Source organism: Adiantum capillus-veneris, unplaced genomic scaffold (genome assembly GCF_014529385.1).
Source record: "Adiantum capillus-veneris isolate H3 unplaced genomic scaffold, ASM1452938v2 Hic_scaffold_610, whole genome shotgun sequence".
NCBI lineage: Eukaryota > Viridiplantae > Streptophyta > Polypodiopsida > Polypodiales > Pteridaceae > Adiantum > Adiantum capillus-veneris.
The window spans coordinates 5340-11458 of NW_028221655.1; the positions used below are offsets into that span (position 1 = coordinate 5340).

Sequence of the window (6119 nt, forward strand, 5' to 3'; positions counted from 1 at the left end):
AGATTCTATGACAAAGAGGGCTATGGCAGAGCACCCTTCCAAATGGTCAATGCTATCTTTGAATCAGAATGAGGGATCAAGGACCTAGATACATAAAAAATAGTTGAGTGCAAATGCATAGCTAACAAGATTTCCATAAAACATTTGAGCAATGAAAACAAGGAATAATTCCAAGATTCACAAGACAATTCTCTTCTAGATATAGATGGAGAGGATAAGATATCAAGCAGCTCTGAAGACAAACCAATACAAAATGCAAAAGAGGTAATCTTTTATGGTTTTCCTAACCAAAAATCTAGAAGATAAGAAAGGTACCATGCAAAACAAGCAAGGAAACAAAAGAAAACTCAAAGAAATACTATGAATGGCTTACGTCAATGCATTTAAATAAAAACTAAGCATAGGCGGGGTATTGGGGCATCATTGCTAAGCATTTAGATGCATTCTGGGTCAAAAACGACTAGGTCAAAAATCCACTGCTGTTAATAATCACGATTTTGGAACTTGACCTAAAGTGGGGTTTGAGACCATAAGCATGTGTTCTTAGGTCTTATAAACTTGTCCTAGAGGTTTCGTTACGTTTGGATGTCATTTGATGCTGTAACAGATGGGATTTGCTTGCCGATGAGCGATTGGCTTTTGGTGATTTCAGTCACTTGAGTGTAGCTTGAGTTAGATGCAAGTTGTTAATTGTTTTCCAAGATATTGACAACCTCTTGTAGCCTCTATGCACTAGTCGAGTCAGCTTCGTCCCATGGTTTGACAAATTAATCGTGGTTCTCGCTAATACTGCAATAAGATAGGATGGTGAGGCTAGACATGCGTCCCACATTTGGCGCTGCTACCGGGGATTGAAGAGACCTAAACTAGGGAAAAACACGAGCGTCTTGTGTAGTTGTCCATTAACTTCCTCTAGGTTTGCCTAGAGTTCAAAACTTTCTTTTAGAAACCGCATAGCTTAAAATTTTCGTCTTTTGCAGTGTACAGGTAGCTTGGAAGTAATCGTACTTGCTGAGTACCTTTAGGACTGTGGATTGTAGATTTAGATTAGGAATTGGAGCATGATTGATAGACGAGAAAAGTCTTAAGATCAAGGAAAACATTAAAAAACACTTGAAAACGAGTGTTTGTGAGCACTTTCCACAACCCATTGCATGAGAATCTAGGAGTAGAGTAAGTAGGATCTGAGGTGGAGTTCAGAAAATTGCTCTCTCTGAAAGAATCAAGTGTGAGTTGTTATTGGAAGTTGCAGAATTTCAGGTCTACGGCTAGAAATAGCTCAAAAAGACTCGAATCCACTCAATCCAATTGAAGAGTAAGCCTAAGAGTTGTCTGAACCAGTTGGTAAGCTCAAAGACACTTCGAGGTAAAAATTTCAAGAGTTGGTCAAAACTCAGATTATTTACTTTTTCTTGACATTTTAGGCCAAATTAGGTTTTGACTTGATTCATAGGCTTAAAATAGCTCATTTAAAGACTGTCTTTGAGAAAATTGCAAAAAAGTGCTCATTTTAAGCCTAAAGTTAATAATCACGATTATTAACTTTCTGCTTTAAATTGACCAAGGTTCATATTGTTGACTCATTGCATGTGTACAAACAACTTTTGTAAAGGCCAAAGAGATTTGGATCACTAAACTGACAAAAAACTGGGTAAAAAATAAGTTTGTACTGACTTTCTGAATCTTGACTATAAATTGGAAAAACATTTATCCAAATTTGTTGAAATTTTATTCATAGGCTTATGTTGATGTGATAAACATGTGTACATTCTTAGTTGACCAAAACTTTGTAAAAATTTATCAGAAGTAAGTAATTGCGAATATTTACATGTGCCCAATTTTTTAACTTTTTTGACCAAGTCAGGATACCACTAGTTTCACCATGTTGTAATAAGCCCACAAAACAAATTTGGTAAGATTTGGACCACTAGAGTGAAATTTGTGACGAAAATTGCAAAGTTAATCTGCAGACAGATAATTGATGACCATTTGACCAAAAATTATCCAAACTTGATGAAAATTGACTAGTGACCTTAACTTAAGGTGCTTAACAGATCTGTGCCAAAGTTGGGACAAAAACTTGTAAAAATAGAACTGGAGTAATAATCACGATTGTTTACATCTACTTCAAAACTTGATGATTTTGCAAATTTGAGTATACCACAAGGTCAATCACATCAAGTAGACCTCACAAATCCATTTTGGTGAAATTTGGATCCCAAAAGTGAGACTTAAGCCAGATTCTTGAAATCAGAATCTGCGGACACCAAACAGTTGATAAACTTGATCAGATTTTGTCCAAACTTGTTGAAACTTGTCTAGGGACTCTAACAAGTTGTATACTTGCCAAACCAATCAAAAAGTTCATGAAGATTCTTGGTTTAGGCCATCCTTTTATTACCTCTAACTTTGATGGATCCATTTGGATGCCATCTTGAGAGATAATGTGACCTAAATATTGAATCTCTTGTAAGACAAATTCACTTTTCTTTCGATTAATGCTCTCTTAGAACTTGAAATATTACCTAGAGGTGTTTCTTGTGTTCATCGAATGAATTAGAGTAGATGATGACATCATCAAAGAACACTCCAGTAAAGGTTGGGTGGGGCCTGAATAGCTTCTCCATCAAGCGGTTGAATGAGGCTGGTGCATTGGTCAAGACAAAAGGCATGACAATGTATTCGTAAAGACCAAATGTCCTGCAAAATGCGGTCTTTACAATGTCTTGATCAACTATCCTTATTTGATGATAGCCACTTTTTAGGTCAATCCTACTAAAGTAGGTGGACCCTTGTAGCTTATCAAATAGGTTCTCTACCCATGGAACGGAAAACCTATTTTTTATAGTGATCCTATTTAGTGCTCTATAGTCGAAACACATATGATATGTGCCATCTTTCTTTTGCACTAGTAGCACAGGAGAACAAAATGGAGATGAGCTAGGCCTAATCATGACCTTCTCAACTAACTCATGCACTTGCCGCATAATCTCCTCTTGTTGAGCTTGAGAAACTCTATAAGGAGGTTTGTTAGGCGGTGAACTTCCTGGAAGAAGTTCAATTGCATCGTCAAATCATTGCCTCGTTTAGGAGGTAGTTCGCAAGGGATGTCGTCAATACAGACATCTTGAAACCCCTTGAGAAAATTGGATAACTCCAGTTCCTTTTGATTGTGTATATCTTCTTTTGCTAAAACATTAGGTTCATTTTGAGAGTCTTTAACAAAAATCATGTACACGGAAATAGAGCTCTTTATTGACTTATTGAAAGATTTTGTATGTACAATGGGTATGGTGTTACCCATTTGCTTGGCATCTATGTACATATCTTCTTCCCTGAACCTAAAGGAGATTCTCCTTTCAGGGAATTTAACATTGGCAGCCATGCGATCAAACCATGGTGCCCCTAGGATTACATCCTCATGCTTGAGAGGAGAGATAAAGAAGTCCTCTTTGTCCACATAGCTTTGGACATGGAGCCTGAATTTCCCGATTAAGGGAGTGACTGAAGCTTCTTGCCCCTTGCAAGCAAGGTCTATGGGTAGGACATCTCCCATCTCCTAAGCTTGTATGCGTAGCTTGGTGGCCAACTCTTTGGATATGAAATTGTGAGTAGAACCAGAGTCAAAGAGAATAAAAGCATTGTGTTCTCTTACCTTTCCCCAATCATGGCATGAGGAGATCCTTTGTGGTGAGTTTCCTCCTCTTGGATTTCGGGAGGCTCATGGCGGGTGTTCTTTTGCGGACAAGCGCGGTACGCGTGCCCTTGCTTGTCGCACTTGAAGCAGCAGTTATCCTTGCGATAACGCTCAAGCTCTTCAGAGGAGAGTTTATTTTTATTGCCTTTGTAAACTCCCTTCTCTTTAACTTCGTTGGAACTACCCTTAGGAGCCTTTTGGATATTGTCCTTCCCCGTAGGCTCAATGGAACCCTTGTTTTCCGTGGGCTTAAAATTTCTTTTAGCCCATTTTTGGAAATTGATTAGAGAAGCCACCATAGTATGGTGTATAACGGTCGATATGGTGCGTGGCCTTTGGGAGTTGACATACTCCACCATTTCTTCAGTTAAGCCCACACAAAATTGTTGCTTTTTCTCTCAAGAATCCAACTTCTTAAAGACAGTAGCTTTGAGTTCTAAGTCCCAAAACTTGTCTACATATTTGTGAATGGATTCGTAGGGAGAGAGCTTCAAGCTTCACCATTCGGTGAGTACTTTGCCTTTGGTATCGGTGGCCAAAAACTGCTTCATAATGGAAGCTCTTAAATCTTTCCATGTTCATGAAGCTTCACCGTTGGCCCGTAGTCTAGACCACCATTGTCTAGAGGACTTTTGAAAGTGCATAGCTACATGGTGTAGCTTAGAGGACTCCGTGAAGCCTTCATCTCCAAACGCCTCATTGAGTTGTTGGATAAAGTCCAAGAATTTATCCATAGCACCAAAGGTGCCATCATAGGTAAGGAAAAAGATACTCTTCCCTCCCTCTTTGAGCTTCTTGAGCTTGGATGACCTCTTCCACGCGGCATAGGATTTTCTATGGCCTCTTCTTTTTGATGGTTCAAAAGTTGCACCATCACTTTCTTCAAAAGATGAAGAATTTGAGGAAGGTGGAGAAGAGGGTGACCTCTTTCTCTCCTTTTTCTTGCCTTGATCTTCTTAGTCTTCACCATCACTCTCATAAGAGGAAGATGATGAAGAAGATGGAGAAGAGGATGTCCTCTTTCTCGCCTTTTTCTTATCTTGCTTTTTGTCATCCCTCTTTGAAGTAGGATGTGGAGAAGTATGTGATGGTCTTCTTCATTTTGGAGGTGATGGAGAGCATTTAGCCCGCCCTCTTCGTGGAGCCATCTCCATCGAGGTGGCAGGAAACTCACTTCTTTCTCGTTCCTTCGGTGGGGGCTCTTGAATTCTCCTTTGAGAAGGAGATGCGTCATCAAGGAGAAAATTTTTGAGCCCTTCATATGGATCCTCTTCTTCTTCCCGAATCACAGAGAGGCCTTTTTTGGAAGTCTTACAAGGAGGCTTCCTAGGTGCTCTCTCGTCATGGTGGGGAGCTTGGAAAATCCCATGAGCAAGAAGCTGCCATTGTACTTCCCTTTGGAGGGATGGATTGCCCATGACTTGTTGAAGCCTAGAAACAAGATAGTTAACAAGCATCGGGGCATCATTAGTAGCCTACTCATTTTCAAAATCAAAGTTATCAACATTAATTTCACTCTCTTTACTATTGTCATCCATTCTAGCAACTTTTAGGTGTAAACGTTTTAGGTGTACTTTGGCATTTCAAGCCCTAGTTTCTACTCCTCTTTACCCCTTTAGAAAAAGCATTTAAGCTACTGTACCCGTGGCTCGAATACCATTAATTGCAAGGAATAGAAGAGAGGGTCGTTCAACACCAAAACAACATTGGCTCCTGTCAAGCTTCTAATAGCTCAATAGTTGTAGGCAAGCCCCGTAGGACTCCACTATTAAGACCATAGCTCTCGATGGTGATGCCCTATTAACTACACAAAGGCAGGTGCACTACAAGGTTGAAAAATCCCTATTCTACATTAGGAAAAGTTTGGACTCAAAAATGGGCCTTGTAAGAAATGCCAGGTCAGCTTAGAGAGAGATAAAAAAAACTCCCTAATTTCATTTTTGATATTCACTTTCAAAAAAACTCGGATATCAGATTTGGGGGGTACGTTTATTAAAACTCTCAAAAAGTGTTCAGACAATGATAACATACGACGGCTCCGAATTGAACGCCGATTGTCTCAATCTTTTGGATTTTTCAAAACTAAGATTTGGCACTCAACGAGGTGCATTGAATGTTATTCTTCTTCTCATTTTCGCGTCTCTCTTGCTTTCCGCCTGCGCGCAGTCTCCTCCTTTGAGCTCTCTTCCCATTTTGCTTCACTCTTGCGCTCTCCTCTGTTTTGAGCTTTCTCATTCACCAAGTCATCTCAATGTCATTATCATCTTCACACAGAACTCAGACGAGGAGTCAAAACGATGTGTATCATATGCATATCGAACTGTCCAAAGAATACGAGCCCCTCCACAAGAAGAATAAGCGAGGCATCCTTTCCGAAGCTTCAAAAGAGAACTTCAGATTTCAAGGTAAAAAAAGCGTCAAT

At 39.6% G+C, this 6119-nt stretch overlaps 1 pseudogene; it reads right to left on the reverse strand.

Annotated features, from left to right (window-relative positions):
• Nucleotides 1-4469: 4469 nt before the first annotated feature.
• Nucleotides 4470-5115, reverse strand: LOC147416683 (uncharacterized; annotated as a pseudogene).
• Between the last annotated feature and the right edge of the window lie 1004 nt (nt 5116-6119).